Source organism: Triticum urartu, chromosome 2A, assembly GCF_056163025.1.
Source record: "Triticum urartu cultivar PI428250 chromosome 2A, HENAU_Tu73, whole genome shotgun sequence".
Taxonomy (NCBI): domain Eukaryota; kingdom Viridiplantae; phylum Streptophyta; class Magnoliopsida; order Poales; family Poaceae; genus Triticum; species Triticum urartu.
In genome coordinates this window covers 574,159,502-574,170,648 of record NC_141874.1, presented here as the reverse complement: position 1 = coordinate 574,170,648, position 11,147 = coordinate 574,159,502, and the positions used below count along the sequence as shown (strand labels likewise).

At 48.3% G+C, this 11,147-nt stretch overlaps 3 pseudogenes across 1 annotated transcript; all 3 read right to left on the bottom strand.

Annotated features, from left to right (window-relative positions):
• Positions 1 to 273: 273 nt before the first annotated feature.
• LOC147985984 (uncharacterized) lies at positions 274 to 1,298 on the bottom strand (annotated as a pseudogene).
• A 512-nt stretch (positions 1,299 to 1,810) lies between these two features.
• LOC125538916 (protein NRT1/ PTR FAMILY 4.3-like) lies at positions 1,811 to 4,969 on the bottom strand (annotated as a pseudogene). Its single transcript, XR_015616967.1, has 5 exons — positions 4,829 to 4,969; positions 4,509 to 4,726; positions 3,364 to 3,804; positions 3,153 to 3,277; positions 1,811 to 2,663 (listed from the first exon to the last, which is right to left on the bottom strand). The product of XR_015616967.1 is annotated as a protein NRT1/ PTR FAMILY 4.3-like (transcript).
• Positions 4,970 to 10,610: 5,641 nt separating this feature from the next.
• On the bottom strand, positions 10,611 to 10,749 carry LOC125541936 (small nucleolar RNA Z247; annotated as a pseudogene).
• Between the last annotated feature and the right edge of the window lie 398 nt (positions 10,750 to 11,147).

Sequence of the window (11,147 nt, the reverse complement as noted above, 5' to 3'; positions counted from 1 at the left end):
CCCGGTGCCACCGTTGCCCGAATGGGCGGCGCGGAGGGCCAAGATCGCCCGCATCCGCTCGTCCATGACGAAGGAGCAGCGGAACGAGCCGCGCTACGCCGCCGACAGCCACACCATCTGGACCATGTACTTCCAATGCCGTTGCGAGGAGCAGATCGCCTCCACCAACGGTGTCATCCCGTGAGGCCGCCTCAACGCCGATGGGCGGCGCGAGTGGTGGGGCGTGCCAGGCCGCACCCTCAATGCCTTACTCGACCACATCGAGACCGGCAACGTGCCGCGCCTCGAGTACCCCCCGCGGCCGTCCTTCTCTCGCCGCCGTGGCAGTTCTTGGATGCCGCGGCGGATGGAGCCGGGGTCGTCCTCGTCGTCGGGCTTAGGCTCGCCGGCCGCGCTCCACCCCGTCAAGCCCGAGCCAGAGGCGACGCCGTTCGGGCGCCGCACCCGCAGCGGCGCCCTCGTCATCAATGAGGGTGCCCGGCCCTCCCCGCGCAGCTCCCTCCGCCTGATCTGGCTGAAGCCGGAGCCGGGGCTGCTCCCGGTGAAGCCGGAGCACGTCGAGATGGTGGCCCCCGACGACGAGTCCGCCCTCAAGTGGGCGAAGGAGGACTACGTTCGGAAGCAGGTGCGCCGCCAGCGCCGGGCGTATGCGGAGCTCTAGGCCCGGCGCCGCGGGCGCGAGGAGGGCGGCGTCATCGTCCTCGACAATGACGAGGAGGACGAGGCCAGACCGTCCAGCGCCCCACCGCGCGTCGGCGACCCTGACCAGGGCTGCAGCAGGGACGACGACGGCACAGGCGAGGCACGCGACGACGACGATGATGGCGACAGCGGCCACTACACCCGCTTCTACAGGCTTCTCAGCATGTAGACGACGGCGACGGGGACGGCGGTGGCAGCTAGGCGTAGTTCGACGTAGTTTGGCATAGTTTAGGCATACTTTGCATGTTTTTATGTTTTTTTGTACAAAATTCAATAAAGTTTTACCGAGTTTTCATATATTTGTACGGAACATCGCTGAACCCGGGGCGACCTATGGGTCGACGACTAGGAACAAAATCGTCCCCACATGCCAATCTAGCACCGGCTCGTCCTCAGACAGCTCTTTTTCGATGCTTGGGGGGCCGAACCGCTGGAGATGCTCTTACCCAGCCACTTATCAAGCAAAGATGGCAAAGCTAGCGGTGCCACTCGCTGCCACGGTGAGAGAGAGAGAGAGCAGCGCTCGGAGGCCAAGGTGAGAGCGGCCCGGCCGGCCACGAAATTGCCGGCAGAGTCGAGGCCGCGGCGTGAGCCATGAGGGTCGGATAGGAGTAGAAGGACCTAGCTTTTTTTTTTTTGAGGCTGCCTCACCGGAGTCTTTTCTTTTTTGAGCTGAGGCAGGGGAGAAAAACATTTGGGCCTTTGCGCGGAGGGAGATCATGTGTGGGATCGGACAAGCAAGAGAAAACGGTTGGAGGAAGAACAAAAGGCCCATCCTTCGATTCCGATCCAACGGCTCAAAGCTGTTATTATTTTCTTTTTGAAGAAAATCAGTTGCCTCACGCAACGGTTGATTATTTCCTTTTGATGAGGTGAGTTGGCCCACAACATCAACACTAAGTGAACCCAACCCATTTTGAAAAAAAAAGAACAACCTATTTTTTATAGTAGTTTAGATGTGAAATAGCAAACCAGAAGATTTAAAGGTTTAACCACTTTGACAGGATCCGCTAGGCTATTACGACCACAGGTTCCTTTTTCATCAAAGGTAAGTTCCAATCTCCACGGTCGATTTGCATCGAAAATCTTAAACTTTGTAAAGGAGGCCTACCGAAGAAGTCATCCATAATCATTTCCATGGTGAATTCGAAATTTCAAGGTGAATCCTCGTCAACCGATGGCTCAGCGATGCGTGGATTATGCTGGTATACATACTTCTTCGCCCAATAAAGGTAGTTCAAGAAACCAAGCAACCCGACAACAGCCACAACCCAGTAGAACAGGTCAAGACGCTGTTGTTCAAGCTTTTCCCCTCGAGCCAGCCTCCCTGCTGCCCGTGCCTCGTGGCCCTGTTCACGATTTCCACCAGGAATGTGGCCATCAACGACGCGAGCCCGAGCTCGCACCAGAACAACGCCGTGGCGATCGACTTCATGCCCCGTGGCGCCTCGCTGTTGAAGAACTCCAGGAGCCCGGTGAACGACGTCACGTCTGCCACCCCAAGCAAGAAGAACTGAGGCGCGAGCCAGAACAGGGACATCTGCACTACAGCTTCCTTCCTTTTTCTCTCCACAACCGCTGCGATGACCGCGGCGAGTATCATGGCGGCGAAGCCTATGGCGATGCGCTGCAGATGAGTGATGCCGCCCACGTAGCCCGTGCGCTTTCGCAGGAAAGACACGATGAACTGGTCGTAGACGGTCAGCATTATCAGCTGGAATGTGATGGGGATGATGAAGAGCGTCGCGGGGGAGACGTGGATCTTGCCCAGACTTGTGTTGGTCATGCCACCCTGCTGCACGGTGAACGTGAAGACGATCACGTTGGATACGTACGCGATCGTGGAGCTGAAGAAGAGAGGGAGCACACGGAGCACGATCTTCGTCTCCTCCACCTTCGTCGCACTGCAAACTGACCAATCCCCGTTTTTGCCGTGGTGGATGCAAGCTTTGTCGAGGAACCTGTCCAGATGAATGAAAGAGTTTGTAATAGGGAATAGAACTAAACATCTCAACTCCCTCCGTCTGGTGAAAAGTGTACGTATAGAAATTTTAGAACAAATTATAGAGTGGAGTAAAAAATGCATTAAAAAGATGTAAGCCACCATCTCTCTCTTTTTTAATTACCCAGCCCCCAATGAGCGAAGTGCATGTAGAAATCAAGGAGACCATGCGTAGAATGTTATTGGTCTTTACCGTGTGATAAGAAAGAAACATTTTTTTCTACTTTAAAGTGCATTGGAAAGATAGATGTACATTTTTTTATGGACAAATTTTAAAGCCAAATGTACACTCTTCACCGGACAGAGGAAGTAGTATGTAATACTCCCTTCGTCCTAAAATAAGTGACTCAATTAGTACAAAGTCGAGTCATTTATTTTGGGACGGAGGGAGTAATACTCTAGGACGTGTAGCCTGCTAAGAAAATGGTATTATTTCACCAAATCTTACTTCAGACTTTTTCTTTGAGGTGGTACTTGGACAAACCCTGTCCCGGTCCCAGTACGGCTATCCTCTGCTTCTTCCAGCTTCTCAGGAAGTTCAAGCTTCCTGTTCTTTAATGCAACCACAAGAACCTAGGGAGGCAAAATTGTAGTTAAATTCTGGTGAGAACTGACATAGCATCTTTATGTTCTAATTCAGGAAGTACGTAGCACAAAACCTGCACTATCCGAGTCAGAGGGCTTCCTTCCGGCACTTGGTTCCGGTAGAAAGGCAGACCGGCAGCAACAACGAGCAACCCAAACAGAACCAAGATGGCGCACGCCCCAAGCCCGACGTCCCACCCCTTGTAGTTCTGGAGCCACACTATGAGGATCAGCCCGATGAAGCCTCCAAGGGAGATCCCGAAGGTGTACCAGTTGAAGAAGCTGGACTGCTGGCGGGACTCTGAAGGATCTTTACGGTCAAACTGGTCTGCTCCGAGGGACGGGACGCACGTACGTATACAGCCATCGCCAAATGCACTGATATATAGGGCTGCGTACAGCAAGGTGGCGTTCCAGCCATGGACCTCTTTGCAGCTGCTTAGGTCTGCTTCCATGTTGCAAGGCGCAGGATGGAGCGAGGGTAAGTATGCCTGTAGGGTGAGCAACCCATAGCCCTGCGCACATACGTAAATGTTTAATTATACTGTAATAAACTAATGGCTAATATCATATAGTTATGATGCAATGCGAGACTTTTTACAGCAGACGTGTTCAACTCCAATGTAAGTGGATTTTATGGTCAAAGGATATGCCAGAGTAGGTACCTATCAGTGTCAGATATTGAACTGTATTAAATCAAAGTTAGAAGCATATTGTTGTCAGAGTCAAAACTTAGACATGGAAAGTCTTAATAGCATATCGCTATTAAGACATGACAAGTTAAGTTGAAGTTAGCAGTATATGGCTGTTCAAGGTTTTTGATTTCCTTTTTTCGCGATTAAATATCACTGTTCTAGATAGGTACTTCAAGAAGTCCATCCTCAACAAACTATACTTTTTAAAATCATTCATATCCAAAATCGTCTTATATGTACGTATCACAGTTGAATTTTAGCTTTGGAGAAGTACTTCAGACAGAGACACATACTTTCAACCTTTCAGACAGAAAATCAAAAAATTTCTTTTTCATTTTGCAGTGACCTGTGATATTAGGTTTTCTTATTCAGTTCTTTATTTTATTGAGCCGTTCCTCTTCCTCTATTGTTGGCAGGTTCTCATTTTAGTAGATGACATGCGAATATGTAAATAAAGAAAGAATATTTTCCTTGCATAATAATAGGAATCCAATAGACAGTTGACAGGCAAGCAGGCATATTACCAGAAACATCAATGGGCCAAAGATGAGTATAGTTCTGGAGCGCATGATGTAAGAGTCTGAGAGGAAAGCTCCTACTAATGCAAACCCGCATGTAGCACCAACAAGATTGGTGACAGTAGTTGCAGAGCCAGAGACGCCCATATGCATTGTTCCATGGAGATAGGTAACCAGATTCAGCAGGTTTGGGACAATAACCATGTTCATTACCACGTTCGCAACTGCAAGGAGAAACAAGGAGCAAAATTGCTTAAAACTTTCGAACTTGGAGCAGAGGCTTGAAAGTTAAGGGAAACTGGGTTATCTGCAAAATGAGAACTTACCATACATGAACCATGCTGCTCTGACTCCTCCATGCACCTCTCTGTCGATGGGGTTTCCCCTCCAGTCCACAGAGCCCCCAATCGTCATGGTGCTTCTTCTTCTTGATTTGCTGACTTATTCCAGTTGCAAACCGAACATTCAGGGGTATAAATAAGCAGGTGGATATTCGTGTTCAACGGAGTGATGACAGCAACTTGATCAATCAAAGACTTTTGCCAATTTTACGCCATTGTTTATTATTGCAAGTACCAGTAGTTATGACCACAATTGTTAATACTTCTAGCTGACTGAATTTCAGGCATTTCGACAGGCCTTCTAATATTAAGAAAATAATGAAACAGGGATAAGTACAATGAACGAGTATAGAAGTCAACAAATATAGCAGGTACTGCCATCAGCGTGGATCATTTTGACAGTGAAAATTTGTCAGTTAGCTCTTAATTCATTAATCGTGTAGAGCAACAGTCTTTTGATAAGGTACTTCCTCAGAATTAGTGCATCTTAAGTTTAAGAACAGAAAACTCGGAAGTGCAACAAAAACAAGGCATCAACCAGTGCTCAAGAGATATTGGTTCATAAGCTGAAAACAATAAGCTGTAATTGTCAATCATGAACTAACAGAGTTAACAGATTAGCTTTTTTAGAACGAAGATGCAAGGAGCATCCGACTTTAAATTAATAAAACCCACAAACCAGACAAACTAACAAGGGTCTTAACGAATAAATGAGAGAAACAAGTTTTAATGGTGGGGTACATGGCCAGCAAGCCCAAATAAAGAGCACGCATGCTCGAAAGAACATCCAAAAGTGAGACCGCTGCCTTAGCCAACATCCTGGGGGGATCGTGCAATGTTATGGATGTGGCGAAGCTTGTCCACCACTTGCGGCATGACTTTAGCATCCCGACACTTCCCCAATGGAGTCCACTGCTGTAAGAAGAGAATGCATTTGAAAATACAGTCAGCCGGGTGGTTACGGAAGTGCCATAAGGCCAACAACAGTGCCCCAACACAATGCCATAGGACACGCTTGTCTGATCCGCTCTGAGAAGAGAGGATACAAAGCAAATCAGCTCCCGAAGCAGGATTCCACGTGGTGCGAGTGGCTCCCCTAACCACGCTCCACACAAAACAAGCTAAAGGGAGGTGAAATAAGACATGATTGGAATCTTCGGGGGTCGCACATACCGTGCAGTCCCCATTAGAGGGTTCGTTTAGAGGTTTCAGTAGAGGTCGGAAGACGGTTTTGAAACATTTCCAATAAGAAGATCTTAACTTAAGTGGCAAGCTAGCCTTCCATAACCCTCTAGCTATGTCAAGCGTCAGGCCTTGCTTAAGTTTAGCATAAAGCAACTTAACAGAGAATTGGCGCGAGGCGGTGAGGTGCCACGACACCGTGTCTGCATCGAGATTTTTCACAGCATGACCTAATTCATCTAGTACTTCCGATAAGTAGGATATAATTTTCTCATTTTGATAGGGGCATCTACTTGTGCGTTGGCGGAAACGTCTTACCTCGACCTGAGGCGACGTGCTTTGTGTTTATAGGCAGGGACGCACATCCCTGAAGCGCATACATCGTTTGGAGATATTACAGGGAGGTTTACAACTTGGAGAGCAAGAGATAGAATTGGTTACAAGAGATAAGGAGAGATAGAATTACATATAACTTAAACTAGCTATCTTCCTAGATCCCGCGTCTCTTGGACTCTGTCATACGTGACATGATGCATTGCAACATATTGTGTTTAACACCCTCCCTTAATCACAACTTTATCAAGTTGAGATTATGTTTAAAGTCTTCAAAACTTCTAGTAGGTAGAGCCTTGGTGAATTCATCTGCAATCTGATCCTTGGAATGCACAAAGCGAATATCAAGTTGTTTCTGAGCCACTCGTTCTCTGACAAAGTGAAAGTCAATTTCAATGTGTTTCATTCTGGCATGAAAAACAGAATTAGTAGACAAATAAGTTGCACCCAAATTGTCACACCACAAGCATGTAGTTTGTTTGCTTTTTACACCAAGCTCTTTCAATAAAGACTGCACCCATATGATCTCAGCTGTAACATTTTCTAATGCTTTGTATTCTGCCTCAATACTAGACCTGGAGATAGTAGCCTGTTTCCTTACACTCCATGAAATCAAGTTAGGACCAAAGAACACTACAAATCCCCCAGTAGAACGTCTGTCATCCAAACAGCCTGCCCAGTCAGAGTCTGAGAAAGCACTAAGAAGTGTGGATGATGACTTGCTGAAGTTGAGACCAATATTAAGGGTGTTCTTGACATATCTAACTATTCGCTTAGCAGCAGTCAAATGAACATAGTGGGTGCATGAAGGAATTGACAGACTTTGTTAACAACAAATGATATATCAGGTCTTGTAAGAGTAAGATATTGAAGTGCACCTACCTACTTCTGTATTTAGTACTGTCATCCTGACTCAAGGCTTGCCCTTCTGTGAGAGATAAATTTTCTGAACTAAATAATGGAGTAGGTGAAGGTTTATAGCCTTGCAAGCCAGCCTTTCTTACCAGATCAGTTGCATACTTTTCTTGAGACAAGTGAAGTCCATCATCATGTTTCTTCACTTCTATCCCTAAGAAATAGTGCAAATCTTCAAGATCCTTAAGAGCAAACCCTGCACTGAGATCCTTCAGTAATCCTGTTATGGCTTCATCAGGTGAGCTTGTAACAATAATATCATCAACATAGATGAGAACGAAGATGTGAGTATTGCACTTGTTATAAATAAATAGTGAAGTGTCAGACTTAGAAGGAACAAAGCCAAGAGTTTGCATCTTTTGACTGAGACGTGAATACCACGCCCTTGGAGCCTGCTTTAACCCATATAACGCTTTGTCAAGTCTGCACACATGCAATGGTGCATGTTTGCTTTCAAACCCAGGAGGTTGTTTCATGTACACTTCCTCTTCCAGAACACCACGGAGGAACGCGTTCTGTACGTCTAGCTGTCTGAGACTCTAGCCCTTGGACACAGCAATGGACAAAACAAGACGAATGGTTGCAACTTTTACCACTGGACTAAATGTGTCCTCATAGTCAATACCATACCGTTGCTTGAAGCCTTTTGCCACAAGTCTTGCCTTGTAGCGATCAATAGTGCCATCAGATCTTTTGATCCAAAACACCCACTTGCAATTAATGAGATTTTTACCGTGCTGTGGAGGGACCAAATGCCATGTTTTGTTTCTTTTCAATGCCATGTACTCTTCATGCATGGCCTTCTTCCAGTTTTCATCAGCTAGGGCTTCATCAAGTATGTAGGGTTCACCCGGTTCACCTGTAGAGCACACCATGCCATATTTTGTATTATGCTTATAATTAAGTGGTTGGATTACCCCCTGTTGCAGCCGTGTACGTCTTGGTGGTGAAGTAGTTGGCACGGGTGGCGCAGATGATCCCATGCAACCTGTAAGAGGTGCGGCAGGAATCAATCCCGAGGTAGATCCTGGCGAAGCAGCGGTAGGTGCAGCAGCAGATTCCTCCATCGGATCTTTTGTGGCGGTAGACAAAGATGTGCAACGGCGCGGCAACGCAGAAGATCCCAGCGGACAGGGCTCATCATGGCGCCGTGATGGAGAGCCAGCGTCTGCGGCGCCAGAGGCGGGTCCCGCACCGGTCGGCCGGCGCATGTCGCGCCGTTTGTAGCACACGGGTTGGACCGGGAACCGGACCCTTGAAGAACCAATAGGAGGCGGATAAGTGGTGACGCGTGATTCGCTTGGGTTGGTGGAGACGCCGCCACGAATCGCTGGTTGCCGCGTAGCAGACGCGGGCTCGCTCTCGCCGCGCGCAGCTGACGGCGCGGATTCCTGAGGAGATTTTGCCCCCCCTTTCAGCAGCGACGGATCCTGAGGGCGATCCGCTGGGAAGGTCTACCTCTGCCACGGGAACTGATCCCGAGGCGGATTTGTTCCCTGGTTCGGGACACATGAAATATGGCCCATGCACTTCATTTTCTTCACCATTTTCTGGTCCGTTTTCTTCTGCAACGTCACACAACTCATGCATAGTGGTTTGAGGGTTAGTCAACATATGATCATCATGGTCTCTTTCCCCTTCATCAAGGCCGGTAAGAGAAGATGGTAGAAGGAGGATTTCTTTACGAAGTAGAGCACCGGCGCTGGGTGAAGATCAGCGAAGGGAATTTGTTCTCATCGAACACAACATCGCGGGAGATATAAACACGCCCAGTAGAAACATCTAGGCACTTAACCCCCTTGTGTTGGGCACTATAGCCAAGGAAAACACACCGTTTAGAGCGAAACATGAGTTTGCGAGAGTTGTATGGACGAATATTAGGCCAACATGCATAACCAAAGACACGTAGAGATGTGTAGTTAGGCTTGACATGAAGAAGCCATTCTATGGGGGTTTCATTGTTTATGACACGGCTGGGGAGAATATTGATGATATGGACAGCATTGAGAAACGCTTCATCCCAAAACTTGAGAGGCATGGAAGCACCTGCTAAAAGTGCTATACCAACTTCAACTATATGCCTATGCTGGCATTCAGTAGAACCGTTTTGTTGGTGAGCATGAGGGCATGACACATGGTGTGAAATGCCAAGCGTTTGGAAGAAAGAATTTAATTTCTCGTATTCCCCTCCCCAGTTGGATTGGACAGCAATGATCTTGCTATCAAACTTGCGTTCAACAAGTGCTTGAAAGTTTTTGAACACTTGGAAAACGTCAGATCTTTTCTTAAGAAGATAGATCCAAGAAAATTTGCTATAGTCATCAATAAAACTGACATAGTATGTGTGTCTACCAACAGAACTAGGAGCAGGGCCCCAAACATCGGAAAAAATTAATTGCAATGGTTGAGTAGAGACACTTGTAGAAATAGGATAAGGTAATTGATGACATTTTGCTCTTTGGCAAGAATCACAAATAGTTTCAATATTTCGCTCACCAACAAACGGGAGCTTATTTTTCCTCAGCAAGCGTTCGACAAGAGGAAAAGAAGCATGCCCTAAACGATCATGCCAACGTGTTGAAGAAAGTTTGACAACACCATAGGCTTGTTTATTGAATCTCCTAAGCTCCGGAATCAACGGTTAAAGCCCTCGTACGCATCTACCTCGATATAGTACCTTCTTCGTGGCCTGATCCTTTATCAAAAATAAAAAGGGATGGAATTCAATAAAGACATGATTGTCAATGGTAATGCGATGAACAGATAGAAGATTTTTTGGCACTAGGGACATGAATTTTTTTGCGAAGATGAATTTTACGAGAAGGGGTACGTATAACCAAGTGACCAATGTGACGTATGCTCATACCTGCACCACTGGCGGTGTAAATCTGGTCCTTCCCGTGATACTTCTCACGGAGAGTCACTTTCTCTAGCTCCCCCGTGAGGTGATTGGTCGCGCCACTATCAAGGTACCAGTTGGTGTCGACACCATAGGATCCTTCAGCGGCAGCAGCAACCTTGTCATCATCTTCAGAGGAGGCATTGTCTTCGTCAAAACGATACCAACAGTCTTAGGCGTTGTGCCCTGGTTTCCCGCAAATTTGGCAGCGAACGACGTTAGGAAGTGAACGGCCTGAGCCGCCGCGGCGACCCTTGTTGTTGGTGGAGGTGGGGCGACCGTCGTGAGAGCCGGTGTTGTTGGTGTTGCCGCCGCTGTGCTTGCCCTTGGCGCCAGGAGGACTGCGAAGACGGGAGGAGTACCCACCGCGCCCGTGGGTTGCTGCGTTCGCCGAAGACTTGAGCCCGCCGCCAGCACTGTGGTACTGGGCAACGCGCTGGCCGAAGTTGCTCAACATAGCATAGAGCTCATCAAGGGACACCGGCGTGATGCGGGCATCCAGGGCAGAGACGAGCGGCTAGTAGTCCATGTCTAGCCCGTGAAGCAGATATGAGATCAATTCATCGTCTTGGATGGGCTTGCCGGCGGCGGCGAGCTCATCAGCAAGGCCACACATGGCGGCGAAGTAGGCGGCCATCGATTGGTTCCCTTTCTGCGCATTGATCAAGGCAGTGCGGATGTTGTTGACGCGGCTCAAGGACTGCGACGAGAACATACCAGAGAGTGCTGTCCACAGAGCATGTGCGGTGGTGACCGCAGTGACCGCGACGAGCAGCTCTTTTGTGAGGTTGTTGAGCAGGTAGCCCAGAACCTGCTAGTCCTCCCTTACCCAGATGGCATGGAGAGGGTTGGGCTCGGACGACTCCTTCCCGCCCTTGTCCTTGGTGACAAGAAGGCGGGACGGCTCCGGCAGGGTGCCGTCGACGTAGCCATAGAGGCTGGCTCCCCTCAACTGCGACGTGATTTGGGTGCGCC